At 41.9% G+C, this 25,223-nt stretch overlaps 35 non-coding genes across 35 annotated transcripts; all 35 read left to right on the top strand.

Moving 5' to 3' along the window:
- The first annotated feature begins 468 nt into the window (after positions 1 to 468).
- Positions 469 to 540, top strand: trnap-cgg (transfer RNA proline (anticodon CGG)). Its single transcript has one exon. It is a non-coding gene; the product is annotated as a tRNA-Pro (tRNA).
- Positions 541 to 1,145: 605 nt separating this feature from the next.
- Positions 1,146 to 1,217, top strand: trnap-ugg (transfer RNA proline (anticodon UGG)). Its single transcript has one exon. It is a non-coding gene; the product is annotated as a tRNA-Pro (tRNA).
- A 597-nt stretch (positions 1,218 to 1,814) lies between these two features.
- On the top strand, positions 1,815 to 1,886 carry trnap-ugg (transfer RNA proline (anticodon UGG)). Its single transcript has one exon. It is a non-coding gene; the product is annotated as a tRNA-Pro (tRNA).
- A 598-nt stretch (positions 1,887 to 2,484) lies between these two features.
- trnap-ugg (transfer RNA proline (anticodon UGG)) lies at positions 2,485 to 2,556 on the top strand. The gene has a single exon. It is a non-coding gene; the product is annotated as a tRNA-Pro (tRNA).
- Positions 2,557 to 3,154: 598 nt separating this feature from the next.
- Positions 3,155 to 3,226, top strand: trnap-ugg (transfer RNA proline (anticodon UGG)). The gene has a single exon. It is a non-coding gene; the product is annotated as a tRNA-Pro (tRNA).
- Positions 3,227 to 3,823: 597 nt separating this feature from the next.
- trnap-cgg (transfer RNA proline (anticodon CGG)) lies at positions 3,824 to 3,895 on the top strand. Its single transcript has one exon. It is a non-coding gene; the product is annotated as a tRNA-Pro (tRNA).
- A 605-nt stretch (positions 3,896 to 4,500) lies between these two features.
- On the top strand, positions 4,501 to 4,572 carry trnap-ugg (transfer RNA proline (anticodon UGG)). Its single transcript has one exon. It is a non-coding gene; the product is annotated as a tRNA-Pro (tRNA).
- A 598-nt stretch (positions 4,573 to 5,170) lies between these two features.
- trnap-ugg (transfer RNA proline (anticodon UGG)) lies at positions 5,171 to 5,242 on the top strand. Its single transcript has one exon. It is a non-coding gene; the product is annotated as a tRNA-Pro (tRNA).
- Positions 5,243 to 5,840: 598 nt separating this feature from the next.
- trnap-ugg (transfer RNA proline (anticodon UGG)) lies at positions 5,841 to 5,912 on the top strand. Its single transcript has one exon. It is a non-coding gene; the product is annotated as a tRNA-Pro (tRNA).
- A 598-nt stretch (positions 5,913 to 6,510) lies between these two features.
- On the top strand, positions 6,511 to 6,582 carry trnap-ugg (transfer RNA proline (anticodon UGG)). The gene has a single exon. It is a non-coding gene; the product is annotated as a tRNA-Pro (tRNA).
- A 597-nt stretch (positions 6,583 to 7,179) lies between these two features.
- Positions 7,180 to 7,251, top strand: trnap-cgg (transfer RNA proline (anticodon CGG)). Its single transcript has one exon. It is a non-coding gene; the product is annotated as a tRNA-Pro (tRNA).
- A 606-nt stretch (positions 7,252 to 7,857) lies between these two features.
- On the top strand, positions 7,858 to 7,929 carry trnap-ugg (transfer RNA proline (anticodon UGG)). The gene has a single exon. It is a non-coding gene; the product is annotated as a tRNA-Pro (tRNA).
- A 598-nt stretch (positions 7,930 to 8,527) lies between these two features.
- On the top strand, positions 8,528 to 8,599 carry trnap-ugg (transfer RNA proline (anticodon UGG)). Its single transcript has one exon. It is a non-coding gene; the product is annotated as a tRNA-Pro (tRNA).
- Positions 8,600 to 9,197: 598 nt separating this feature from the next.
- On the top strand, positions 9,198 to 9,269 carry trnap-ugg (transfer RNA proline (anticodon UGG)). Its single transcript has one exon. It is a non-coding gene; the product is annotated as a tRNA-Pro (tRNA).
- A 597-nt stretch (positions 9,270 to 9,866) lies between these two features.
- trnap-cgg (transfer RNA proline (anticodon CGG)) lies at positions 9,867 to 9,938 on the top strand. Its single transcript has one exon. It is a non-coding gene; the product is annotated as a tRNA-Pro (tRNA).
- Positions 9,939 to 10,544: 606 nt separating this feature from the next.
- On the top strand, positions 10,545 to 10,616 carry trnap-ugg (transfer RNA proline (anticodon UGG)). Its single transcript has one exon. It is a non-coding gene; the product is annotated as a tRNA-Pro (tRNA).
- Positions 10,617 to 11,214: 598 nt separating this feature from the next.
- On the top strand, positions 11,215 to 11,286 carry trnap-ugg (transfer RNA proline (anticodon UGG)). The gene has a single exon. It is a non-coding gene; the product is annotated as a tRNA-Pro (tRNA).
- A 598-nt stretch (positions 11,287 to 11,884) lies between these two features.
- On the top strand, positions 11,885 to 11,956 carry trnap-ugg (transfer RNA proline (anticodon UGG)). Its single transcript has one exon. It is a non-coding gene; the product is annotated as a tRNA-Pro (tRNA).
- A 597-nt stretch (positions 11,957 to 12,553) lies between these two features.
- Positions 12,554 to 12,625, top strand: trnap-cgg (transfer RNA proline (anticodon CGG)). Its single transcript has one exon. It is a non-coding gene; the product is annotated as a tRNA-Pro (tRNA).
- Positions 12,626 to 13,230: 605 nt separating this feature from the next.
- trnap-ugg (transfer RNA proline (anticodon UGG)) lies at positions 13,231 to 13,302 on the top strand. The gene has a single exon. It is a non-coding gene; the product is annotated as a tRNA-Pro (tRNA).
- A 597-nt stretch (positions 13,303 to 13,899) lies between these two features.
- On the top strand, positions 13,900 to 13,971 carry trnap-ugg (transfer RNA proline (anticodon UGG)). Its single transcript has one exon. It is a non-coding gene; the product is annotated as a tRNA-Pro (tRNA).
- A 1,937-nt stretch (positions 13,972 to 15,908) lies between these two features.
- On the top strand, positions 15,909 to 15,980 carry trnap-cgg (transfer RNA proline (anticodon CGG)). The gene has a single exon. It is a non-coding gene; the product is annotated as a tRNA-Pro (tRNA).
- A 605-nt stretch (positions 15,981 to 16,585) lies between these two features.
- Positions 16,586 to 16,657, top strand: trnap-ugg (transfer RNA proline (anticodon UGG)). The gene has a single exon. It is a non-coding gene; the product is annotated as a tRNA-Pro (tRNA).
- A 598-nt stretch (positions 16,658 to 17,255) lies between these two features.
- trnap-ugg (transfer RNA proline (anticodon UGG)) lies at positions 17,256 to 17,327 on the top strand. The gene has a single exon. It is a non-coding gene; the product is annotated as a tRNA-Pro (tRNA).
- Positions 17,328 to 17,925: 598 nt separating this feature from the next.
- trnap-ugg (transfer RNA proline (anticodon UGG)) lies at positions 17,926 to 17,997 on the top strand. Its single transcript has one exon. It is a non-coding gene; the product is annotated as a tRNA-Pro (tRNA).
- A 597-nt stretch (positions 17,998 to 18,594) lies between these two features.
- On the top strand, positions 18,595 to 18,666 carry trnap-cgg (transfer RNA proline (anticodon CGG)). Its single transcript has one exon. It is a non-coding gene; the product is annotated as a tRNA-Pro (tRNA).
- Positions 18,667 to 19,271: 605 nt separating this feature from the next.
- On the top strand, positions 19,272 to 19,343 carry trnap-ugg (transfer RNA proline (anticodon UGG)). Its single transcript has one exon. It is a non-coding gene; the product is annotated as a tRNA-Pro (tRNA).
- A 598-nt stretch (positions 19,344 to 19,941) lies between these two features.
- trnap-ugg (transfer RNA proline (anticodon UGG)) lies at positions 19,942 to 20,013 on the top strand. Its single transcript has one exon. It is a non-coding gene; the product is annotated as a tRNA-Pro (tRNA).
- Positions 20,014 to 20,610: 597 nt separating this feature from the next.
- trnap-cgg (transfer RNA proline (anticodon CGG)) lies at positions 20,611 to 20,682 on the top strand. Its single transcript has one exon. It is a non-coding gene; the product is annotated as a tRNA-Pro (tRNA).
- Positions 20,683 to 21,287: 605 nt separating this feature from the next.
- Positions 21,288 to 21,359, top strand: trnap-ugg (transfer RNA proline (anticodon UGG)). Its single transcript has one exon. It is a non-coding gene; the product is annotated as a tRNA-Pro (tRNA).
- Positions 21,360 to 21,957: 598 nt separating this feature from the next.
- trnap-ugg (transfer RNA proline (anticodon UGG)) lies at positions 21,958 to 22,029 on the top strand. Its single transcript has one exon. It is a non-coding gene; the product is annotated as a tRNA-Pro (tRNA).
- Positions 22,030 to 22,626: 597 nt separating this feature from the next.
- On the top strand, positions 22,627 to 22,698 carry trnap-cgg (transfer RNA proline (anticodon CGG)). Its single transcript has one exon. It is a non-coding gene; the product is annotated as a tRNA-Pro (tRNA).
- Positions 22,699 to 23,303: 605 nt separating this feature from the next.
- On the top strand, positions 23,304 to 23,375 carry trnap-ugg (transfer RNA proline (anticodon UGG)). Its single transcript has one exon. It is a non-coding gene; the product is annotated as a tRNA-Pro (tRNA).
- A 598-nt stretch (positions 23,376 to 23,973) lies between these two features.
- On the top strand, positions 23,974 to 24,045 carry trnap-ugg (transfer RNA proline (anticodon UGG)). The gene has a single exon. It is a non-coding gene; the product is annotated as a tRNA-Pro (tRNA).
- A 597-nt stretch (positions 24,046 to 24,642) lies between these two features.
- On the top strand, positions 24,643 to 24,714 carry trnap-cgg (transfer RNA proline (anticodon CGG)). The gene has a single exon. It is a non-coding gene; the product is annotated as a tRNA-Pro (tRNA).
- Positions 24,715 to 25,223: the final 509 nt, after the last annotated feature.

Raw genomic sequence — 25,223 nt, 5'->3', positions numbered from 1 at the left:
GCTTCGGTTATTGTTTAGAAGCAAGAGATCCCTGGCCCTTTTTTGGGTTAAATTGCCAGCCAAGCCTACATTGACAACAAAAATGTGGATGCTCTGGTAGCTATTACACTAGCGATACCTTTCACTAAGTGAATCGCAACTGCAGACGAGTGAGGGTGAATAAATAATTTGCTGTTAAGCCAGTGTCCACAGAGCATAGATCTAGCACATCTGGCTCTTACATTAGCATGACAAGCCGGGACTGTATTTTCCCTAGCACGTGTGGTATATTACGTTTTCAAGTACAGTCTTCAGGAGTTGAATTGTGTTACTGTCTTTTCAGCCCAAATGCCAACTGATTTGTGCATAAAAGCGTGATACATAGATGTGTGTAGTCAAGACTGAGAATGTGCACTAGGCAAAAGAGCCAAAAAAGCCTAAATAAACGCCTCAAAAGGCCAAAATAAGAAATCAAATCTTGAAATAGAAGGCTCGTTGGTCTAGTCGTATGATTCTCGCTTCGGGTGTGAGAGGTCCCGGGTTCAAATCCCGGACGAGCCCTTTATATGTTATTTGACTAAAATTATGTACAGTGCTCTTCTTTACTGCATTGTTGTGACATCTGCTTCTAAGACATGTCAACGTTTAAACAGACCGTTTCTGAATGGCAAAGCAGCTTGTTGGACTACATCTTCGGTTATTCTGTTATTGTTTAGAAGCGAGAGATCCCTGGCCCTTTTTTGGGTTAAATTGCCAGCCAAGCCTACATTGACAACAAAAATGTGGATGCTCTGGTAGCTATTACAATAGCGATACCTGTCACGAAGTGAATCGCAACTGCAGACGAGTGAGGGTGAATAAATAATTTGCTGTTAAGCCAGTGTCCACAGAGCATAGATCTAGCACATCTGGCTCTTACATTAGCATGACAAGGCGGGACTGTACTTTCCCTAGCACGTGTGGTATATTACGTTTTCAAGTACAGTCTCCAGGAGTTGAATTGTGTTACTGTCTTTTCAGCCCAAATGCCAACTGATTTGTGCATAAGGGCTTGATACATTCATGTGTGTAGTCAAGACTGAGACTGTGCACTAGGCAAAAGAGCCAAAAAAGCCAAAATAAACGCCTCAAAAGGCCAAAATAAGAAATCAAATGTTGAACTAGTAGGCTCGTTGGTCTAGGCGTATGATTCTCGCTTTGGGTGCGAGAGGTCCCGGGTTCAAATCCCGGACGAGCCCTTTATATGTTATTTGACTAAAACTATGTACAGTGCTCTACTTTACTGCATTGTTGTGACATCTGCATCTAAGACATGTCAACATTAAAATAGACCATTTCTGAATGGCAAAGCAACTTTTTGGACTACAGCTTCGGTTATTGTTTAGAAGCAAGAGATCCCTGGCCCTTTTTTGGGTTAAATTGCCAGCCAAGCCTACATTGACAACAAAAATGTGGATGCTCTGGTAGCTATTACACTAGCGATACCTTTCACTAAGTGAATCGCAACTGCAGACGAGTGAGGGTGAATAAATAATTTGCTGTTAAGCCAGTGTCCACAGAGCATAGATCTAGCACATCTGGCTCTTACATTAGCATGACAAGCCGGGACTGTATTTTCCCTAGCACGTGTGGTATATTACGTTTTCAAGTACAGTCTCCAGGAGTTGAATTGTGTTACTGTCTTTTCAGCCCAAATGCCAACTGATTTGTGCATAAGGGCTTGATACATTCATGTGTGTAGTCAAGACTGAGACTGTGCACTAGGCAAAAGAGCCAAAAAAGCCAAAATAAACGCCTCAAAAGGCCAAAATAAGAAATCAAATGTTGAACTAGTAGGCTCGTTGGTCTAGGCGTATGATTCTCGCTTTGGGTGCGAGAGGTCCCGGGTTCAAATCCCGGACGAGCCCTTTATATGTTATTTGACTAAAACTATGTACAGTGCTCTACTTTACTGCATTGTTGTGACATCTGCATCTAAGACATGTCAACATTAAAATAGACCATTTCTGAATGGCAAAGCAACTTTTTGGACTACAGCTTCGGTTATTGTTTAGAAGCAAGAGATCCCTGGCCCTTTTTTGGGTTAAATTGCCAGCCAAGCCTACATTGACAACAAAAATGTGGATGCTCTGGTAGCTATTACACTAGCGATACCTTTCACTAAGTGAATCGCAACTGCAGACGAGTGAGGGTGAATAAATAATTTGCTGTTAAGCCAGTGTCCACAGAGCATAGATCTAGCACATCTGGCTCTTACATTAGCATGACAAGCCGGGACTGTATTTTCCCTAGCACGTGTGGTATATTACGTTTTCAAGTACAGTCTCCAGGAGTTGAATTGTGTTACTGTCTTTTCAGCCCAAATGCCAACTGATTTGTGCATAAGGGCTTGATACATTCATGTGTGTAGTCAAGACTGAGACTGTGCACTAGGCAAAAGAGCCAAAAAAAGCCAAAATAAACGCCTCAAAAGGCCAAAATAAGAAAGCAAATCTTGAACTAGTAGGCTCGTTGGTCTAGGCGTATGATTCTTGCTTTGGGTGCGAGAGGTCCCGGGTTCAAATCCCGGACGAGCCCTTTATATGTTATTTGACTAAAACTATGTACAGTGCTCTACTTTACTGCATTGTTGTGACATCTGCATCTAAGACATGTCAACATTAAAATAGACCATTTCTGAATGGCAAAGCAACTTTTTGGACTACAGCTTCGGTTATTGTTTAGAAGCAAGAGATCCCTGGCCCTTTTTTGGGTTAAATTGCCAGCCAAGCCTACATTGACAACAAAAATGTGGATGCTCTGGTAGCTATTACACTAGCGATACCTTTCACTAAGTGAATCGCAACTGCAGACGAGTGAGGGTGAATAAATAATTTGCTGTTAAGCCAGTGTCCACAGAGCATAGATCTAGCACATCTGGCTCTTACATTAGCATGACAAGCCGGGACTGTATTTTCCCTAGCACGTGTGGTATATTACGTTTTCAAGTACAGTCTCCAGGAGTTGAATTGTGTTACTGTCTTTTCAGCCCAAATGCCAACTGATTTGTGCATAAGGGCTTGATACATTCATGTGTGTAGTCAAGACTGAGACTGTGCACTAGGCAAAAGAGCCAAAAAAAGCCAAAATAAACGCCTCAAAAGGCCAAAATAAGAAAGCAAATCTTGAACTAGTAGGCTCGTTGGTCTAGGCGTATGATTCTTGCTTTGGGTGCGAGAGGTCCCGGGTTCAAATCCCGGACGAGCCCTTTATATGTTATTTGACTAAAACTATGTACAGTGCTCTACTTTACTGCATTGTTGTGACATCTGCATCTAAGACATGTCAACATTAAAATAGACCATTTCTGAATGGCAAAGCAACTTTTTGGACTACAGCTTCGGTTATTGTTTAGAAGCAAGAGATCCCTGGCCCTTTTTTGGGTTAAATTACCAGCCAAGCCTACATTGACAACAAAAATGTGGATGCTCTGGTAGCTATTACACTAGCGATACCTTTCACTAAGTGAATCGCAACTGCAGACGAGTGAGGGTGAATAAATAATTTGCTGTTAAGCCAGTGTCCACAGAGCATAGATCTAGCACATCTGGCTCTTACATTAGCATGACAAGCCGGGACTGTATTTTCCCTAGCACGTGTGGTACATTACGTTTTCAAGTACAGTCTTCAGGAGTTGAATTGTGTTACTGTCTTTTCAGCCCAAATGCCAACTGATTTGTGCATAAAAGCGTGATACATAGATGTGTGTAGTCAAGACTGAGAATGTGCACTAGGCAAAAGAGCCAAAAAAGCCAAAATAAACGCCTCAAAAGGCCAAAATAAGAAAGCAAATCTTGAAATAGAAGGCTCGTTGGTCTAGTCGTATGATTCTCGCTTCGGGTGTGAGAGGTCCCGGGTTCAAATCCCGGACGAGCCCTTTATATGTTATTTGACTAAAATTATGTACAGTGCTCTTCTTTACTGCATTGTTGTGACATCTGCTTCTAAGACATGTCAACGTTTAAACAGACCGTTTCTGAATGGCAAAGCAGCTTGTTGGACTACATCTTCGGTTATTCTGTTATTGTTTAGAAGCGAGAGATCCCTGGCCCTTTTTTGGGTTAAATTGCCAGCCAAGCCTACATTGACAACAAAAATGTGGATGCTCTGGTAGCTATTACAATAGCGATACCTGTCACGAAGTGAATCGCAACTGCAGACGAGTGAGGGTGAATAAATAATTTGCTGTTAAGCCAGTGTCCACAGAGCATAGATCTAGCACATCTGGCTCTTACATTAGCATGACAAGGCGGGACTGTACTTTCCCTAGCACGTGTGGTATATTACGTTTTCAAGTACAGTCTCCAGGAGTTGAATTGTGTTACTGTCTTTTCAGCCCAAATGCCAACTGATTTGTGCATAAGGGCTTGATACATTCATGTGTGTAGTCAAGACTGAGACTGTGCACTAGGCAAAAGAGCCAAAAAAGCCAAAATAAACGCCTCAAAAGGCCAAAATAAGAAATCAAATGTTGAACTAGTAGGCTCGTTGGTCTAGGCGTATGATTCTCGCTTTGGGTGCGAGAGGTCCCGGGTTCAAATCCCGGACGAGCCCTTTATATGTTATTTGACTAAAACTATGTACAGTGCTCTACTTTACTGCATTGTTGTGACATCTGCATCTAAGACATGTCAACATTAAAATAGACCATTTCTGAATGGCAAAGCAACTTTTTGGACTACAGCTTCGGTTATTGTTTAGAAGCAAGAGATCCCTGGCCCTTTTTTGGGTTAAATTGCCAGCCAAGCCTACATTGACAACAAAAATGTGGATGCTCTGGTAGCTATTACACTAGCGATACCTTTCACTAAGTGAATCGCAACTGCAGACGAGTGAGGGTGAATAAATAATTTGCTGTTAAGCCAGTGTCCACAGAGCATAGATCTAGCACATCTGGCTCTTACATTAGCATGACAAGCCGGGACTGTATTTTCCCTAGCACGTGTGGTATATTACGTTTTCAAGTACAGTCTCCAGGAGTTGAATTGTGTTACTGTCTTTTCAGCCCAAATGCCAACTGATTTGTGCATAAGGGCTTGATACATTCATGTGTGTAGTCAAGACTGAGACTGTGCACTAGGCAAAAGAGCCAAAAAAAGCCAAAATAAACGCCTCAAAAGGCCAAAATAAGAAAGCAAATCTTGAACTAGTAGGCTCGTTGGTCTAGGCGTATGATTCTTGCTTTGGGTGCGAGAGGTCCCGGGTTCAAATCCCGGACGAGCCCTTTATATGTTATTTGACTAAAACTATGTACAGTGCTCTACTTTACTGCATTGTTGTGACATCTGCATCTAAGACATGTCAACATTAAAATAGACCATTTCTGAATGGCAAAGCAACTTTTTGGACTACAGCTTCGGTTATTGTTTAGAAGCAAGAGATCCCTGGCCCTTTTTTGGGTTAAATTGCCAGCCAAGCCTACATTGACAACAAAAATGTGGATGCTCTGGTAGCTATTACACTAGCGATACCTTTCACTAAGTGAATCGCAACTGCAGACGAGTGAGGGTGAATAAATAATTTGCTGTTAAGCCAGTGTCCACAGAGCATAGATCTAGCACATCTGGCTCTTACATTAGCATGACAAGCCGGGACTGTATTTTCCCTAGCACGTGTGGTACATTACGTTTTCAAGTACAGTCTTCAGGAGTTGAATTGTGTTACTGTCTTTTCAGCCCAAATGCCAACTGATTTGTGCATAAAAGCGTGATACATAGATGTGTGTAGTCAAGACTGAGACTGTGCACTAGGCAAAAGAGCCAAAAAAAGTCAAAATAAACGCCTCAAAAGGCCAAAATAAGAAAGCAAATCTTGAACTAGTAGGCTCGTTGGTCTAGGCGTATGATTCTTGCTTTGGGTGCGAGAGGTCCCGGGTTCAAATCCCGGACGAGCCCTTTATATGTTATTTGACTAAAACTATGTACAGTGCTCTACTTTACTGCATTGTTGTGACATCTGCATCTAAGACATGTCAACATTAAAATAGACCATTTCTGAATGGCAAAGCAACTTTTTGGACTACAGCTTCGGTTATTGTTTAGAAGCAAGAGATCCCTGGCCCTTTTTTGGGTTAAATTACCAGCCAAGCCTACATTGACAACAAAAATGTGGATGCTCTGGTAGCTATTACACTAGCGATACCTTTCACTAAGTGAATCGCAACTGCAGACGAGTGAGGGTGAATAAATAATTTGCTGTTAAGCCAGTGTCCACAGAGCATAGATCTAGCACATCTGGCTCTTACATTAGCATGACAAGCCGGGACTGTATTTTCCCTAGCACGTGTGGTATATTACGTTTTCAAGTACAGTCTCCAGGAGTTGAATTGTGTTACTGTCTTTTCAGCCCAAATGCCAACTGATTTGTGCATAAGGGCTTGATACATTCATGTGTGTAGTCAAGACTGAGACTGTGCACTAGGCAAAAGAGCCAAAAAAAGCCAAAATAAACGCCTCAAAAGGCCAAAATAAGAAAGCAAATCTTGAACTAGTAGGCTCGTTGGTCTAGGCGTATGATTCTTGCTTTGGGTGCGAGAGGTCCCGGGTTCAAATCCCGGACGAGCCCTTTATATGTTATTTGACTAAAACTATGTACAGTGCTCTACTTTACTGCATTGTTGTGACATCTGCATCTAAGACATGTCAACATTAAAATAGACCATTTCTGAATGGCAAAGCAACTTTTTGGACTACAGCTTCGGTTATTGTTTAGAAGCAAGAGATCCCTGGCCCTTTTTTGGGTTAAATTACCAGCCAAGCCTACATTGACAACAAAAATGTGGATGCTCTGGTAGCTATTACACTAGCGATACCTTTCACTAAGTGAATCGCAACTGCAGACGAGTGAGGGTGAATAAATAATTTGCTGTTAAGCCAGTGTCCACAGAGCATAGATCTAGCACATCTGGCTCTTACATTAGCATGACAAGCCGGGACTGTATTTTCCCTAGCACGTGTGGTACATTACGTTTTCAAGTACAGTCTTCAGGAGTTGAATTGTGTTACTGTCTTTTCAGCCCAAATGCCAACTGATTTGTGCATAAAAGCGTGATACATAGATGTGTGTAGTCAAGACTGAGAATGTGCACTAGGCAAAAGAGCCAAAAAAGCCTAAATAAACGCCTCAAAAGGCCAAAATAAGAAATCAAATCTTGAAATAGAAGGCTCGTTGGTCTAGTCGTATGATTCTCGCTTCGGGTGTGAGAGGTCCCGGGTTCAAATCCCGGACGAGCCCTTTATATGTTATTTGACTAAAATTATGTACAGTGCTCTTCTTTACTGCATTGTTGTGACATCTGCTTCTAAGACATGTCAACGTTTAAACAGACCGTTTCTGAATGGCAAAGCAGCTTGTTGGACTACATCTTCGGTTATTCTGTTATTGTTTAGAAGCGAGAGATCCCTGGCCCTTTTTTGGGTTAAATTGCCAGCCAAGCCTACATTGACAACAAAAATGTGGATGCTCTGGTAGCTATTACACTAGCGATACCTGTCACGAAGTGAATCGCAACTGCAGACGAGTGAGGGTGAATAAATAATTTGCTGTTAAGCCAGTGTCCACAGAGCATAGATCTAGCACATCTGGCTCTTACATTAGCATGACAAGCCGGGACTGTATTTTCCCTAGCACGTGTGGTATATTACGTTTTCAAGTACAGTCTCCAGGAGTTGAATTGTGTTACTGTCTTTTCAGCCCAAATGCCAACTGATTTGTGCATAAGGGCTTGATACATTCATGTGTGTAGTCAAGACTGAGACTGTGCACTAGGCAAAAGAGCCAAAAAAAGCCAAAATAAACGCCTCAAAAGGCCAAAATAAGAAAGCAAATCTTGAACTAGTAGGCTCGTTGGTCTAGGCGTATGATTCTTGCTTTGGGTGCGAGAGGTCCCGGGTTCAAATCCCGGACGAGCCCTTTATATGTTATTTGACTAAAACTATGTACAGTGCTCTACTTTACTGCATTGTTGTGACATCTGCATCTAAGACATGTCAACATTAAAATAGACCATTTCTGAATGGCAAAGCAACTTTTTGGACTACAGCTTCGGTTATTGTTTAGAAGCAAGAGATCCCTGGCCCTTTTTTGGGTTAAATTGCCAGCCAAGCCTACATTGACAACAAAAATGTGGATGCTCTGGTAGCTATTACACTAGCGATACCTTTCACTAAGTGAATCGCAACTGCAGACGAGTGAGGGTGAATAAATAATTTGCTGTTAAGCCAGTGTCCACAGAGCATAGATCTAGCACATCTGGCTCTTACATTAGCATGACAAGCCGGGACTGTATTTTCCCTAGCACGTGTGGTACATTACGTTTTCAAGTACAGTCTTCAGGAGTTGAATTGTGTTACTGTCTTTTCAGCCCAAATGCCAACTGATTTGTGCATAAAAGCGTGATACATAGATGTGTGTAGTCAAGACTGAGACTGTGCACTAGGCAAAAGAGCCAAAAAAAGTCAAAATAAACGCCTCAAAAGGCCAAAATAAGAAAGCAAATCTTGAACTAGTAGGCTCGTTGGTCTAGGCGTATGATTCTTGCTTTGGGTGCGAGAGGTCCCGGGTTCAAATCCCGGACGAGCCCTTTATATGTTATTTGACTAAAACTATGTACAGTGCTCTACTTTACTGCATTGTTGTGACATCTGCATCTAAGACATGTCAACATTAAAATAGACCATTTCTGAATGGCAAAGCAACTTTTTGGACTACAGCTTCGGTTATTGTTTAGAAGCAAGAGATCCCTGGCCCTTTTTTGGGTTAAATTACCAGCCAAGCCTACATTGACAACAAAAATGTGGATGCTCTGGTAGCTATTACACTAGCGATACCTTTCACTAAGTGAATCGCAACTGCAGACGAGTGAGGGTGAATAAATAATTTGCTGTTAAGCCAGTGTCCACAGAGCATAGATCTAGCACATCTGGCTCTTACATTAGCATGACAAGCCGGGACTGTATTTTCCCTAGCACGTGTGGTATATTACGTTTTCAAGTACAGTCTCCAGGAGTTGAATTGTGTTACTGTCTTTTCAGCCCAAATGCCAACTGATTTGTGCATAAGGGCTTGATACATTCATGTGTGTAGTCAAGACTGAGACTGTGCACTAGGCAAAAGAGCCAAAAAAAGCCAAAATAAACGCCTCAAAAGGCCAAAATAAGAAAGCAAATCTTGAACTAGTAGGCTCGTTGGTCTAGGCGTATGATTCTTGCTTTGGGTGCGAGAGGTCCCGGGTTCAAATCCCGGACGAGCCCTTTATATGTTATTTGACTAAAACTATGTACAGTGCTCTACTTTACTGCATTGTTGTGACATCTGCATCTAAGACATGTCAACATTAAAATAGACCATTTCTGAATGGCAAAGCAACTTTTTGGACTACAGCTTCGGTTATTGTTTAGAAGCAAGAGATCCCTGGCCCTTTTTTGGGTTAAATTACCAGCCAAGCCTACATTGACAACAAAAATGTGGATGCTCTGGTAGCTATTACACTAGCGATACCTTTCACTAAGTGAATCGCAACTGCAGACGAGTGAGGGTGAATAAATAATTTGCTGTTAAGCCAGTGTCCACAGAGCATAGATCTAGCACATCTGGCTCTTACATTAGCATGACAAGCCGGGACTGTATTTTCCCTAGCACGTGTGGTACATTACGTTTTCAAGTACAGTCTTCAGGAGTTGAATTGTGTTACTGTCTTTTCAGCCCAAATGCCAACTGATTTGTGCATAAAAGCGTGATACATAGATGTGTGTAGTCAAGACTGAGAATGTGCACTAGGCAAAAGAGCCAAAAAAGCCTAAATAAACGCCTCAAAAGGCCAAAATAAGAAATCAAATCTTGAAATAGAAGGCTCGTTGGTCTAGTCGTATGATTCTCGCTTCGGGTGTGAGAGGTCCCGGGTTCAAATCCCGGACGAGCCCTTTATATGTTATTTGACTAAAATTATGTACAGTGCTCTTCTTTACTGCATTGTTGTGACATCTGCTTCTAAGACATGTCAACGTTTAAACAGACCGTTTCTGAATGGCAAAGCAGCTTGTTGGACTACATCTTCGGTTATTCTGTTATTGTTTAGAAGCGAGAGATCCCTGGCCCTTTTTTGGGTTAAATTGCCAGCCAAGCCTACATTGACAACAAAAATGTGGATGCTCTGGTAGCTATTACACTAGCGATACCTGTCACGAAGTGAATCGCAACTGCAGACGAGTGAGGGTGAATAAATAATTTGCTGTTAAGCCAGTGTCCACAGAGCATAGATCTAGCACATCTGGCTCTTACATTAGCATGACAAGCCGGGACTGTATTTTCCCTAGCACGTGTGGTATATTACGTTTTCAAGTACAGTCTCCAGGAGTTGAATTGTGTTACTGTCTTTTCAGCCCAAATGCCAACTGATTTGTGCATAAGGGCTTGATACATTCATGTGTGTAGTCAAGACTGAGACTGTGCACTAGGCAAAAGAGCCAAAAAAAGCCAAAATAAACGCCTCAAAAGGCCAAAATAAGAAAGCAAATCTTGAACTAGTAGGCTCGTTGGTCTAGGCGTATGATTCTTGCTTTGGGTGCGAGAGGTCCCGGGTTCAAATCCCGGACGAGCCCTTTATATGTTATTTGACTAAAACTATGTACAGTGCTCTACTTTACTGCATTGTTGTGACATCTGCATCTAAGACATGTCAACATTAAAATAGACCATTTCTGAATGGCAAAGCAACTTTTTGGACTACAGCTTCGGTTATTGTTTAGAAGCAAGAGATCCCTGGCCCTTTTTTGGGTTAAATTGCCAGCCAAGCCTACATTGACAACAAAAATGTGGATGCTCTGGTAGCTATTACACTAGCGATACCTTTCACTAAGTGAATCGCAACTGCAGACGAGTGAGGGTGAATAAATAATTTGCTGTTAAGCCAGTGTCCACAGAGCATAGATCTAGCACATCTGGCTCTTACATTAGCATGACAAGCCGGGACTGTATTTTCCCTAGCACGTGTGGTACATTACGTTTTCAAGTACAGTCTTCAGGAGTTGAATTGTGTTACTGTCTTTTCAGCCCAAATGCCAACTGATTTGTGCATAAAAGCGTGATACATAGATGTGTGTAGTCAAGACTGAGACTGTGCACTAGGCAAAAGAGCCAAAAAAAGTCAAAATAAACGCCTCAAAAGGCCAAAATAAGAAAGCAAATCTTGAACTAGTAGGCTCGTTGGTCTAGGCGTATGATTCTTGCTTTGGGTGCGAGAGGTCCCGGGTTCAAATCCCGGACGAGCCCTTTATATGTTATTTGACTAAAACTATGTACAGTGCTCTACTTTACTGCATTGTTGTGACATCTGCATCTAAGACATGTCAACATTAAAATAGACCATTTCTGAATGGCAAAGCAACTTTTTGGACTACAGCTTCGGTTATTGTTTAGAAGCAAGAGATCCCTGGCCCTTTTTTGGGTTAAATTACCAGCCAAGCCTACATTGACAACAAAAATGTGGATGCTCTGGTAGCTATTACACTAGCGATACCTTTCACTAAGTGAATCGCAACTGCAGACGAGTGAGGGTGAATAAATAATTTGCTGTTAAGCCAGTGTCCACAGAGCATAGATCTAGCACATCTGGCTCTTACATTAGCATGACAAGCCGGGACTGTATTTTCCCTAGCATGTGTGGTATATTACGTTTTCAAGTACAGTCTCCAGGAGTTGAATTGTGTTACTGTCTTTTCAGCCCAAATGCCAACTGATTTGTGCATAAGGGCTTGATACATTCATGTGTGTAGTCAAGACTGAGACTGTGCACTAGGCAAAAGAGCCAAAAAAAGCCAAAATAAACGCCTCAAAAGGCCAAAATAAGAAAGCAAATCTTGAACTAGTAGGCTCGTTGGTCTAGGCGTATGATTCTTGCTTTGGGTGCGAGAGGTCCCGGGTTCAAATCCCGGACGAGCCCTTTATATGTTATTTGACTAAAACTATGTACAGTGCTCTACTTTACTGCATTGTTGTGACATCTGCATCTAAGACATGTCAACATTAAAATAGACCATTTCTGAATGGCAAAGCAACTTTTTGGACTACAGCTTCGGTTATTGTTTAGAAGCAAGAGATCCCTGGCCCTTTTTTGGGTTAAATTGCCAGCCAAGCCTACATTGACAACAAAAATGTGGATGCTCTGGTAGCTATTACACTAGCGATACCTTTCACTAAGTGAATCGCAACTGCAGACGAGTGAGGGTGAATAAATAATTTGCTGTTAAGCCAGTGTCCACAGAGCATAGATCTAGCACATCTGGCTCTTACATTAGCATGACAAGCCGGGACTGTATTTTCCCTAGCACGTGTGGTACATTACGTTTTCAAGTACAGTCTTCAGGAGTTGAATTGTGTTACTGTCTTTTCAGCCCAAATGCCAACTGATTTGTGCATAAAAGCGTGATACATAGATGTGTGTAGTCAAGACTGAGAATGTGCACTAGGCAAAAGAGCCAAAAAAGCCTAAATAAACGCCTCAAAAGGCCAAAATAAGAAATCAGATCTTGAAATAGAAGGCTCGTTGGTCTAGTCGTATGATTCTCGCTTCGGGTGTGAGAGGTCCCGGGTTCAAATCCCGGACGAGCCCTTTATATGTTATTTGACTAAAATTATGTACAGTGCTCTTCTTTACTGCATTGTTGTGACATCTGCTTCTAAGACATGTCAACGTTTAAACAGACCGTTTCTGAATGGCAAAGCAGCTTGTTGGACTACATCTTCGGTTATTCTGTTATTGTTTAGAAGCGAGAGATCCCTGGCCCTTTTTTGGGTTAAATTGCCAGCCAAGCCTACATTGACAACAAAAATGTGGATGCTCTGGTAGCTATTACAATAGCGATACCTGTCACGAAGTGAATCGCAACTGCAGACGAGTGAGGGTGAATAAATAATTTGCTGTTAAGCCAGTGTCCACAGAGCATAGATCTAGCACATCTGGCTCTTACATTAGCATGACAAGGCGGGACTGTACTTTCCCTAGCACGTGTGGTATATTACGTTTTCAAGTACAGTCTCCAGGAGTTGAATTGTGTTACTGTCTTTTCAGCCCAAATGCCAACTGATTTGTGCATAAGGGCTTGATACATTCATGTGTGTAGTCAAGACTGAGACTGTGCACTAGGCAAAAGAGCCAAAAAAGCCAAAATAAACGCCTCAAAAGGCCAAAATAAGAAATCAAATGTTGAACTAGTAGGCTCGTTGGTCTAGGCGTATGATTCTCGCTTTGGGTGCGAGAGGTCCCGGGTTCAAATCCCGGACGAGCCCTTTATATGTTATTTGACTAAAACTATGTACAGTGCTCTACTTTACTGCATTGTTGTGACATCTGCATCTAAGACATGTCAACATTAAAATAGACCATTTCTGAATGGCAAAGCAACTTTTTGGACTACAGCTTCGGTTATTGTTTAGAAGCAAGAGATCCCTGGCCCTTTTTTGGGTTAAATTGCCAGCCAAGCCTACATTGACAACAAAAATGTGGATGCTCTGGTAGCTATTACAATAGCGATACCTGTCACGAAGTGAATCGCAACTGCAGACGAGTGAGGGTGAATAAATAATTTGCTGTTAAGCCAGTGTCCACAGAGCATAGATCTAGCACATCTGGCTCTTACATTAGCATGACAAGGCGGGACTGTACTTTCCCTAGCACGTGTGGTATATTACGTTTTCAAGTACAGTCTCCAGGAGTTGAATTGTGTTACTGTCTTTTCAGCCCAAATGCCAACTGATTTGTGCATAAGGGCTTGATACATTCATGTGTGTAGTCAAGACTGAGACTGTGCACTAGGCAAAAGAGCCAAAAAAGCCAAAATAAACGCCTCAAAAGGCCAAAATAAGAAATCAAATGTTGAACTAGTAGGCTCGTTGGTCTAGGCGTATGATTCTCGCTTTGGGTGCGAGAGGTCCCGGGTTCAAATCCCGGACGAGCCCTTTATATGTTATTTGACTAAAACTATGTACAGTGCTCTACTTTACTGCATTGTTGTGACATCTGCATCTAAGACATGTCAACATTAAAATAGACCATTTCTGAATGGCAAAGCAACTTTTTGGACTACAGCTTCGGTTATTGTTTAGAAGCAAGAGATCCCTGGCCCTTTTTTGGGTTAAATTGCCAGCCAAGCCTACATTGACAACAAAAATGTGGATGCTCTGGTAGCTATTACACTAGCGATACCTTTCACTAAGTGAATCGCAACTGCAGACGAGTGAGGGTGAATAAATAATTTGCTGTTAAGCCAGTGTCCACAGAGCATAGATCTAGCACATCTGGCTCTTACATTAGCATGACAAGCCGGGACTGTATTTTCCCTAGCACGTGTGGTATATTACGTTTTCAAGTACAGTCTCCAGGAGTTGAATTGTGTTACTGTCTTTTCAGCCCAAATGCCAACTGATTTGTGCATAAGGGCTTGATACATTCATGTGTGTAGTCAAGACTGAGACTGTGCACTAGGCAAAAGAGCCAAAAAAAGCCAAAATAAACGCCTCAAAAGGCCAAAATAAGAAAGCAAATCTTGAACTAGTAGGCTCGTTGGTCTAGGCGTATGATTCTTGCTTTGGGTGCGAGAGGTCCCGTGTTCAAATCCCGGACGAGCCCTTTATATGTTATTTGACTAAAACTATGTACAGTGCTCTACTTTACTGCATTGTTGTGACATCTGCATCTAAGACATGTCAACATTAAAATAGACCATTTCTGAATGGCAAAGCAACTTTTTGGACTACAGCTTCGGTTATTGTTTAGAAGCAAGAGATCCCTGGCCCTTTTTTGGGTTAAATTGCCAGCCAAGCCTACATTGACAACAAAAATGTGGATGCTCTGGTAGCTATTACACTAGCGATACCTTTCACTAAGTGAATCGCAACTGCAGACGAGTGAGGGTGAATAAATAATTTGCTGTTAAGCCAGTGTCCACAGAGCATAGATCTAGCACATCTGGCTCTTACATTAGCATGACAAGCCGGGACTGTATTTTCCCTAGCACGTGTGGTACATTACGTTTTCAAGTACAGTCTTCAGGAGTTGAATTGTGTTACTGTCTTTTCAGCCCAAATGCCAACTGATTTGTGCATAAAAGCGTGATACATAGATGTGTGTAGTCAAGACTGAGACTGTGCACTAGGCAAAAGAGCCAAAAAAAGTCAAAATAAACGCCTCAAAAGGCCAAAATAAGAAAGCAAATCTTGAACTAGTAGGCTCGTTGGTCTCGGCGTATGATTCTTGCTTTGGGTGCGAGAGGTCCCGGGTTCAAATCCCGGACGAGCCCTTTATATGTTATTTGACTAAAACTATGTACAGTGCTCTACTTTACTGCATTGTTGTGACATCTGCATCTAAGACATGTCAACATTAAAATAGACCATTTCTGAATGGCAAAGCAACTTTTTGGACTACAGCTTCAGTTATTGTTTAGAAGCAAGAGATCCCTGGCCCTTTTTTGGGTTAAATTACCAGCCAAGCCTACATTGACAACAAAAATGTGGATGCTCTGGTAGCTATTACACTAGCGATACCTTTCACTAAGTGAATCGCAACTGCAGACGAGTGAGGGTGAATAAATAATTTGCTGTTAAGCCAGTGTCCACAGAGCATAGATCTAGCACATCTGGCTCTTACATTAGCATGACAAGCCGGGACTGTATTTTCCCTAGCACGTGTGGTACATTACGTTTTCAAGTACAGTCTTCAGGAGTTGAATTGTGTTACTGTCTTTTCAGCCCAAATGCCAACTGATTTGTGCATAAAAGCGTGATACATAGATGTGTGTAGTCAAGACTGAGAATGTGCACTAGGCAAAAGAGCCAAAAAAGCCTAAATAAACGCCTCAAAAGGCCAAAATAAGAAATCAAATCTTGAAATAGAAGGCTCGTTGGTCTAGTCGTATGATTCTCGCTTCGGGTGTGAGAGGTCCCGGGTTCAAATCCCGGACGAGCCCTTTATATGTTATTTGACTAAAATTATGTACAGTGCTCTTCTTTACTGCATTGTTGTGACATCTGCTTCTAAGACATGTCAACGTTTAAACAGACCGTTTCTGAATGGCAAAGCAGCTTGTTGGACTACATCTTCGGTTATTCTGTTATTGTTTAGAAGCGAGAGATCCCTGGCCCTTTTTTGGGTTAAATTGCCAGCCAAGCCTACATTGACAACAAAAATGTGTATGCTCTGGTAGCTATTACAATAGCGATACCTGTCACGAAGTGAATCGCAACTGCAGACGAGTGAGGGTGAATAAATAATTTGCTGTTAAGCCAGTGTCCACAGAGCATAGATCTAGCACATCTGGCTCTTACATTAGCATGACAAGGCGGGACTGTACTTTCCCTAGCACGTGTGGTATATTACGTTTTCAAGTACAGTCTCCAGGAGTTGAATTGTGTTACTGTCTTTTCAGCCCAAATGCCAACTGATTTGTGCATAAGGGCTTGATACATTCATGTGTGTAGTCAAGACTGAGACTGTGCACTAGGCAAAAGAGCCAAAAAAGCCAAAATAAACGCCTCAAAAGGCCAAAATAAGAAATCAAATCTTGAACTAGTAGGCTCGTTGGTCTAGGCGTATGATTCTCGCTTTGGGTGCGAGAGGTCCCGGGTTCAAATCCCGGACGAGCCCTTTATATGTTATTTGACTAAAACTATGTACAGTGCTCTACTTTACTGCATTGTTGTGACATCTGCATCTAAGACATGTCAACATTAAAATAGACCATTTCTGAATGGCAAAGCAACTTTTTGGACTACAGCTTCGGTTATTGTTTAGAAGCAAGAGATCCCTGGCCCTTTTTTGGGTTAAATTGCCAGCCAAGCCTACATTGACAACAAAAATGTGGATGCTCTGGTAGCTATTACACTAGCGATACCTTTCACTAAGTGAATCGCAACTGCAGACGAGTGAGGGTGAATAAATAATTTGCTGTTAAGCCAGTGTCCACAGAGCATAGATCTAGCACATCTGGCTCTTACATTAGCATGACAAGCCGGGACTGTATTTTCCCTAGCACGTGTGGTATATTACGTTTTCAAGTACAGTCTCCAGGAGTTGAATTGTGTTACTGTCTTTTCAGCCCAAATGCCAACTGATTTGTGCATAAGGGCTTGATACATTCATGTGTGTAGTCAAGACTGAGACTGTGCACTAGGCAAAAGAGCCAAAAAAAGCCAAAATAAACGCCTCAAAAGGCCAAAATAAGAAAGCAAATGTTGAACTAGTAGGCTCGTTGGTCTAGGCGTATGATTCTTGCTTTGGGTGCGAGAGGTCCCGGGTTCAAATCCCGGACGAGCCCTTTATATGTTATTTGACTAAAACTATGTACAGTGCTCTACTTTACTGCATTGTTGTGACATCTGCATCTAAGACATGTCAACATTAAAATAGACCATTTCTGAATGGCAAAGCAACTTTTTGGACTACAGCTTCGGTTATTGTTTAGAAGCAAGAGATCCCTGGCCCTTTTTTGGGTTAAATTGCCAGCCAAGCCTACATTGACAACAAAAATGTGGATGCTCTGGTAGCTATTACACTAGCGATACCTTTCACTAAGTGAATCGCAACTGCAGACGAGTGAGGGTGAATAAATAATTTGCTGTTAAGCCAGTGTCCACAGAGCATAGATCTAGCACATCTGGCTCTTACATTAGCATGACAAGCCGGGACTGTATTTTCCCTAGCACGTGTGGTACATTACGTTTTCAAGTACAGTCTTCAGGAGTTGAATTGTGTTACTGTCTTTTCAGCCCAAATGCCAACTGATTTGTGCATAAAAGCGTGATACATAGATGTGTGTAGTCAAGACTGAGACTGTGCACTAGGCAAAAGAGCCAAAAAAAGTCAAAATAAACGCCTCAAAAGGCCAAAATAAGAAAGCAAATCTTGAACTAGTAGGCTCGTTGGTCTAGGCGTATGATTCTTGCTTTGGGTGCGAGAGGTCCCGGGTTCAAATCCCGGACGAGCCCTTTATATGTTATTTGACTAAAACTATGTACAGTGCTCTACTTTACTGCATTGTTGTGACATCTGCATCTAAGACATGTCAACATTAAAATAGACCATTTCTGAATGGCAAAGCAACTTTTTGGACTACAGCTTCGGTTATTGTTTAGAAGCAAGAGATCCCTGGCCCTTTTTTGGGTTAAATTACCAGCCAAGCCTACATTGACAACAAAAATGTGGATGCTCTGGTAGCTATTACACTAGCGATACCTTTCACTAAGTGAATCGCAACTGCAGACGAGTGAGGGTGAATAAATAATTTGCTGTTAAGCCAGTGTCCACAGAGCATAGATCTAGCACATCTGGCTCTTACATTAGCATGACAAGCCGGGACTGTATTTTCCCTAGCACGTGTGGTACATTACGTTTTCAAGTACAGTCTTCAGGAGTTGAATTGTGTTACTGTCTTTTCAGCCCAAATGCCAACTGATTTGTGCATAAAAGCGTGATACATAGATGTGTGTAGTCAAGACTGAGAATGTGCACTAGGCAAAAGAGCCAAAAAAGCCTAAATAAACGCCTCAAAAGGCCAAAATAAGAAATCAAATCTTGAAATAGAAGGCTCGTTGGTCTAGTCGTATGATTCTCGCTTCGGGTGTGAGAGGTCCCGGGTTCAAATCCCGGACGAGCCCTTTATATGTTATTTGACTAAAATTATGTACAGTGCTCTTCTTTACTGCATTGTTGTGACATCTGCTTCTAAGACATGTCAACGTTTAAACAGACCGTTTCTGAATGGCAAAGCAGCTTGTTGGACTACATCTTCGGTTATTCTGTTATTGTTTAGAAGCGAGAGATCCCTGGCCCTTTTTTGGGTTAAATTGCCAGCCAAGCCTACATTGACAACAAAAATGTGGATGCTCTGGTAGCTATTACAATAGCGATACCTGTCACGAAGTGAATCGCAACTGCAGACGAGTGAGGGTGAATAAATAATTTGCTGTTAAGCCAGTGTCCACAGAGCATAGATCTAGCACATCTGGCTCTTACATTAGCATGACAAGGCGGGACTGTACTTTCCCTAGCACGTGTGGTATATTACGTTTTCAAGTACAGTCTCCAGGAGTTGAATTGTGTTACTGTCTTTTCAGCCCAAATGCCAACTGATTTGTGCATAAGGGCTTGATACATTCATGTGTGTAGTCAAGACTGAGACTGTGCACTAGGCAAAAGAGCCAAAAAAGCCAAAATAAACGCCTCAAAAGGCCAAAATAAGAAATCAAATGTTGAACTAGTAGGCTCGTTGGTCTAGGCGTATGATTCTCGCTTTGGGTGCGAGAGGTCCCGGGTTCAAATCCCGGACGAGCCCTTTATATGTTATTTGACTAAAACTATGTACAGTGCTCTACTTTACTGCATTGTTGTGACATCTGCATCTAAGACATGTCAACATTAAAATAGACCATTTCTGAATGGCAAAGCAACTTTTTGGACTACAGCTTCGGTTATTGTTTAGAAGCAAGAGATCCCTGGCCCTTTTTTGGGTTAAATTGCCAGCCAAGCCTACATTGACAACAAAAATGTGGATGCTCTGGTAGCTATTACACTAGCGATACCTTTCACTAAGTGAATCGCAACTGCAGACGAGTGAGGGTGAATAAATAATTTGCTGTTAAGCCAGTGTCCACAGAGCATAGATCTAGCACATCTGGCTCTTACATTAGCATGACAAGCCGGGACTGTATTTTCCCTAGCACGTGTGGTATATTACGTTTTCAAGTACAGTCTCCAGGAGTTGAATTGTGTTACTGTCTTTTCAGCCCAAATGCCAACTGATTTGTGCATAAGGGCTTGATACATTCATGTGTGTAGTCAAGACTGAGACTGTGCACTAGGCAAAAGAGCCAAAAAAAGCCAAAATAAACGCCTCAAAAGGCCAAAATAAGAAAGCAAATCTTGAACTAGTAGGCTCGTTGGTCTAGGCGTATGATTCTTGCTTTGGGTGCGAGAGGTCCCGGGTTCAAATCCCGGATGAGCCCTTTATATGTTATTTGACTAAAACTATGTACAGTGCTCTACTTTACTGCATTGTTGTGACATCTGCATCTAAGACATGTCAACATTAAAATAGACCATTTCTGAATGGCAAAGCAACTTTTTGGACTACAGCTTCGGTTATTGTTTAGAAGCAAGAGATCCCTGGCCCTTTTTTGGGTTAAATTACCAGCCAAGCCTACATTGACAACAAAAATGTGGATGCTCTGGTAGCTATTACACTAGCGATACCTTTCACTAAGTGAATCGCAACTGCAGACGAGTGAGGGTGAATAAATAATTTGCTGTTAAGCCAGTGTCCACAGAGCATAGATCTAGCACATCTGGCTCTTACATTAGCATGACAAGCCGGGACTGTATTTTCCCTAGCACGTGTGGTACATTACGTTTTCAAGTACAGTCTTCAGGAGTTGAATTGTGTTACTGTCTTTTCAGCCCAAATGCCAACTGATTTGTGCATAAAAGCGTGATACATAGATGTGTGTAGTCAAGACTGAGAATGTGCACTAGGCAAAAGAGCCAAAAAAGCCTAAATAAACGCCTCAAAAGGCCAAAATAAGAAATCAAATCTTGAAATAGAAGGCTCGTTGGTCTAGTCGTATGATTCTCGCTTCGGGTGTGAGAGGTCCCGGGTTCAAATCCCGGACGAGCCCTTTATATGTTATTTGACTAAAATTATGTACAGTGCTCTTCTTTACTGCATTGTTGTGACATCTGCTTCTAAGACATGTCAACGTTTAAACAGACCGTTTCTGAATGGCAAAGCAGCTTGTTGGACTACATCTTCGGTTATTCTGTTATTGTTTAGAAGCGAGAGATCCCTGGCCCTTTTTTGGGTTAAATTGCCAGCCAAGCCTACATTGACAACAAAAATGTGGATGCTCTGGTAGCTATTACAATAGCGATACCTGTCACGAAGTGAATCGCAACTGCAGACGAGTGAGGGTGAATAAATAATTTGCTGTTAAGCCAGTGTCCACAGAGCATAGATCTAGCACATCTGGCTCTTACATTAGCATGACAAGGCGGGACTGTACTTTCCCTAGCACGTGTGGTATATTACGTTTTCAAGTACAGTCTCCAGGAGTTGAATTGTGTTACTGTCTTTTCAGCCCAAATGCCAACTGATTTGTGCATAAGGGCTTGATACATTCATGTGTGTAGTCAAGACTGAGACTGTGCACTAGGCAAAAGAGCCAAAAAAGCCAAAATAAACGCCTCAAAAGGCCAAAATAAGAAATCAAATGTTGAACTAGTAGGCTCGTTGGTCTAGGCGTATGATTCTCGCTTTGGGTGCGAGAGGTCCCGGGTTCAAATCCCGGACGAGCCCTTTATATGTTATTTGACTAAAACTATGTACAGTGCTCTACTTTACTGCATTGTTGTGACATCTGCATCTAAGACATGTCAACATTAAAATAGACCATTTCTGAATGGCAAAGCAACTTTTTGGACTACAGCTTCGGTTATTGTTTAGAAGCAAGAGATCCCTGGCCCTTTTTTGGGTTAAATTGCCAGCCAAGCCTACATTGACAACAAAAATGTGGATGCTCTGGTAGCTATTACACTAGCGATACCTTTCACTAAGTGAATCGCAACTGCAGACGAGTGAGGGTGAATAAATAATTTGCTGTTAAGCCAGTGTCCACAGAGCATAGATCTAGCACATCTGGCTCTTACATTAGCATGACAAGCCGGGACTGTATTTTCCCTAGCACGTGTGGTATATTACGTTTTCAAGTACAGTCTCCAGGAGTTGAATTGTGTTACTGTCTTTTCAGCCCAAATGCCAACTGATTTGTGCATAAGGGCTTGATACATTCATGTGTGTAGTCAAGACTGAGACTGTGCACTAGGCAAAAGAGCCAAAAAAAGCCAAAATAAACGCCTCAAAAGGCCAAAATAAGAAAGCAAATCTTGAACTAGTAGGCTCGTTGGTCTAGGCGTATGATTCTTGCTTTGGGTGCGAGAGGTCCCGGGTTCAAATCCCGGACGAGCCCTTTATATGTTATTTGACTAAAACTATGTACAGTGCTCTACTTTACTGCATTGTTGTGACATCTGCATCTAAGACATGTCAACATTAAAATAGACCATTTCTGAATGGCAAAGCAACTTTTTGGACTACAGCTTCGGTTATTGTTTAGAAGCAAGAGATCCCTGGCCCTTTTTTGGGTTAAATTACCAGCCAAGCCTACATTGACAACAAAAATGTGGATGCTCTGGTAGCTATTACACTAGCGATACCTTTCACTAAGTGAATCGCAACTGCAGACGAGTGAGGGTGAATAAATAATTTGCTGTTAAGCCAGTGTCCACAGAGCATAGATCTAGCACATCTGGCTCTTACATTAGCATGACAAGCCGGGACTGTATTTTCCCTAGCACGTGTGGTACATTACGTTTTCAAGTACAGTCTTCAGGAGTTGAATTGTGTTACTGTCTTTTCAGCCCAAATGCCAACTGATTTGTGCATAAAAGCGTGATACATAGATGTGTGTAGTCAAGACTGAGAATGTGCACTAGGCAAAAGAGCCAAAAAAGCCTAAATAAACGCCTCAAAAGGCCAAAATAAGAAATCAAATCTTGAAATAGAAGGCTCGTTGGTCTAGTCGTATGATTCTCGCTTCGGGTGTGAGAGGTCCCGGGTTCAAATCCCGGACGAGCCCTTTATATGTTATTTGACTAAAATTATGTACAGTGCTCTTCTTTACTGCATTGTTGTGACATCTGCTTCTAAGACATGTCAACGTTTAAACAGACCGTTTCTGAATGGCAAAGCAGCTTGTTGGACTACATCTTCGGTTATTCTGTTATTGTTTAGAAGCGAGAGATCCCTGGCCCTTTTTTGGGTTAAATTGCCAGCCAAGCCTACATTGACAACAAAAATGTGGATGCTCTGGTAGCTATTACAATAGCGATACCTGTCACGAAGTGAATCGCAACTGCAGACGAGTGAGGGTGAATAAATAATTTGCTGTTAAGCCAGTGTCCACAGAGCATAGATCTAGCACATCTGGCTCTTACATTAGCATGACAAGGCGGGACTGTACTTTCCCTAGCACGTGTGGTATATTACGTTTTCAAGTACAGTCTCCAGGAGTTGAATTGTGTTACTGTCTTTTCAGCCCAAATGCCAACTGATTTGTGCATAAGGGCTTGATACATTCATGTGTGTAGTCAAGACTGAGACTGTGCACTAGGCAAAAGAGCCAAAAAAGCCAAAATAAACGCCTCAAAAGGCCAAAATAAGAAATCAAATGTTGAACTAGTAGGCTCGTTGGTCTAGGCGTATGATTCTCGCTTTGGGTGCGAGAGGTCCCGGGTTCAAATCCCGGACGAGCCCTTTATATGTTATTTGACTAAAACTATGTACAGTGCTCTACTTTACTGCATTGTTGTGACATCTGCATCTAAGACATGTCAACATTAAAATAGACCATTTCTGAATGGCAAAGCAACTTTTTGGACTACAGCTTCGGTTATTGTTTAGAAGCAAGAGATCCCTGGCCCTTTTTTGGGTTAAATTGCCAGCCAAGCCTACATTGACAACAAAAATGTGGATGCTCTGGTAGCTATTACACTAGCGATACCTTTCACTAAGTGAATCGCAACTGCAGACGAGTGAGGGTGAATAAATAATTTGCTGTTAAGCCAGTGTCCACAGAGCATAGATCTAGCACATCTGGCTCTTACATTAGCATGACAAGCCGGGACTGTATTTTCCCTAGCACGTGTGGTATATTACGTTTTCAAGTACAGTCTCCAGGAGTTGAATTGTGTTACTGTCTTTTCAGCCCAAATGCCAACTGATTTGTGCATAAGGGCTTGATACATTCATGTGTGTAGTCAAGACTGAGACTGTGCACTAGGCAAAAGAGCCAAAAAAAGCCAAAATAAACGCCTCAAAAGGCCAAAATAAGAAAGCAAATCTTGAACTAGTAGGCTCGTTGGTCTAGGCGTATGATTCTTGCTTTGGGTGCGAGAGGTCCCGGGTTCAAATCCCGGATGAGCCCTTTATATGTTATTTGACTAAAACTATGTACAGTGCTCTACTTTACTGCATTGTTGTGACATCTGCATCTAAGACATGTCAACATTAAAATAGACCATTTCTGAATGGCAAAGCAACTTTTTGGACTACAGCTTCGGTTATTGTTTAGAAGCAAGAGATCCCTGGCCCTTTTTTGGGTTAAATTACCAGCCAAGCCTACATTGACAACAAAAATGTGGATGCTCTGGTAGCTATTACACTAGCGATACCTTTCACTAAGTGAATCGCAACTGCAGACGAGTGAGGGTGAATAAATAATTTGCTGTTAAGCCAGTGTCCACAGAGCATAGATCTAGCACATCTGGCTCTTACATTAGCATGACAAGCCGGGACTGTATTTTCCCTAGCACGTGTGGTACATTACGTTTTCAAGTACAGTCTTCAGGAGTTGAATTGTGTTACTGTCTTTTCAGCCCAAATGCCAACTGATTTGTGCATAAAAGCGTGATACATAGATGTGTGTAGTCAAGACTGAGAATGTGCACTAGGCAAAAGAGCCAAAAAAGCCTAAATAAACGCCTCAAAAGGCCAAAATAAGAAATCAAATCTTGAAATAGAAGGCTCGTTGGTCTAGTCGTATGATTCTCGCTTCGGGTGTGAGAGGTCCCGGGTTCAAATCCCGGACGAGCCCTTTATATGTTATTTGACTAAAATTATGTACAGTGCTCTTCTTTACTGCATTGTTGTGACATCTGCTTCTAAGACATGTCAACGTTTAAACAGACCGTTTCTGAATGGCAAAGCAGCTTGTTGGACTACATCTTCGGTTATTCTGTTATTGTTTAGAAGCGAGAGATCCCTGGCCCTTTTTTGGGTTAAATTGCCAGCCAAGCCTACATTGACAACAAAAATGTGGATGCTCTGGTAGCTATTACAATAGCGATACCTGTCACGAAGTGAATCGCAACTGCAGACGAGTGAGGGTGAATAAATAATTTGCTGTTAAGCCAGTGTCCACAGAGCATAGATCTAGCACATCTGGCTCTTACATTAGCATGACAAGGCGGGACTGTACTTTCCCTAGCACGTGTGGTATATTACGTTTTCAAGTACAGTCTCCAGGAGTTGAATTGTGTTACTGTCTTTTCAGCCCAAATGCCAACTGATTTGTGCATAAGGGCTTGATACATTCATGTGTGT

This window comes from Brachyhypopomus gauderio, unplaced genomic scaffold (genome assembly GCF_052324685.1).
Source record: "Brachyhypopomus gauderio isolate BG-103 unplaced genomic scaffold, BGAUD_0.2 sc111, whole genome shotgun sequence".
Classification (NCBI taxonomy): Eukaryota; Metazoa; Chordata; class Actinopteri; order Gymnotiformes; family Hypopomidae; genus Brachyhypopomus; species Brachyhypopomus gauderio.
This window is presented reverse-complemented; position numbering and strand designations above follow the sequence as displayed.